Genomic DNA, 1,349 nt, shown 5'->3' with positions numbered 1-1,349 from the left:
GTTTTTGTTTGAAATTTGATTATTTTGGCTTATAGCTTATGAAAGTCAGAAATCCAGATTTTTTAAAAGGAGAATATTTCATTTAAATGTTTGTAAATTGCGATACAAACAGTATAAATACCATGTATCTCTCCATCTAGTTGAGTACACGCAACCACAATCATGGGAGAGACTGCTGACTGGAAAGCTGTCCAGAAGATGAGCATCAACACCCTCCATGAGGAGGACTGACCCCAGAAGTTAATTGCTGAAAAGGCCATTAACTGTTCCAAAACATGTTAACGGAATTTTGACTGGAAAAGGCAAAGTGTGCTATGAAAAGGTGCACAAGCATGACTGCAGTCTTAAGGGGATTGCCACAGCTATTAAAGTACCATGCATGCTGATGAATAGCTGCTTTTGCATAACTTTGGCCCCGTTTGCACATAGCAAAAACAACGATATTTCAATGCATTTGGGCCTTTGGTTTACACAAAGCTACAAGCAGTGGTGGCTGGTTAGTACACATACCGCCCCCCCCACTACTAATGACCAGGTAAAAAGTAGTTCTCAAACGTAAAATTAAATTTGAATTAATTATGACAAAATAATAATAAAATTAACAATAGCATTCATATTCTTTTGCTATATTAACAATATTTGTATTATCAACAGATTTAATATTGGTCTTTACTGCGTGTTTACTAACTGTACACATCCTGGATGCGGGGCGCGGCCACCTGAGTGTGTATGTAGCTCGAGAAACATTTCGTGATCATGTGACCTCAGCCCGGGCTCTGATTGGCAGCTGCAGACTTTCTCACGGGACGCAGCTCGGTGCGTCCCGGACCCGTCCACTTTTGCTGTAAGCCAGTTAATTTTGTTTTGATTTGCTTTTGTCTTCTGTGGTTGGATGTCAAAACTGTCCTTCGACGTTCTTACAACTGTGCTATCTGACACCATTGCGGTCTTTCCCCTCCTCTTCTTCGAGATGCCAGCTACTGACTGACAGCTTAATGCGTTGGCCTGCTGCCAATGGAGAAAAGGTTGCTCATAGAAAAGAGCGCGTGTAGAATACATGTAACTCGGTTTAACGGCGGACAAATATGACATGAGAACGCCCAAGTTTATTGTTTTTAAAGTAATTGTGGCCGCTGTCAGAGCATCACAACCACCAACAGCAGCAACCACAGCCTGCTATGTGGGGCGTTTCGGGAGCATCAGTAAATCTCAGAGTCTATCGATAAGAAAAAGTTAAGCAATATTAAATGTTAAGCATACGTTTTGCCTTTGACCAGGTGGAAGATGTGACTGAACGAGAAAGTGGGTCTATCACTGAAAAAGTTAGTCTGGAGCCCTGAACAGTGTTT

General features: G+C 41.6%; 1 protein-coding gene across 1 annotated transcript in view; it reads right to left on the bottom strand.

Moving 5' to 3' along the window:
- The window catches only part of LOC103361584 (zinc finger protein 239-like), a 21,066-nt gene that overhangs the window by 2,208 nt on the left and 17,509 nt on the right, over positions 1-1,349 (bottom strand). The window lies entirely within an intron of this gene.

Source organism: Stegastes partitus, unplaced genomic scaffold (assembly GCF_000690725.1).
Source record: "Stegastes partitus isolate 25-593 unplaced genomic scaffold, Stegastes_partitus-1.0.2 Scaffold515, whole genome shotgun sequence".
NCBI classification, from domain to species: Eukaryota; Metazoa; Chordata; class Actinopteri; family Pomacentridae; genus Stegastes; species Stegastes partitus.
The sequence above is the reverse complement of the archived record's forward strand: the minus strand, read 5'-3'. Positions and strand labels throughout refer to the sequence as shown.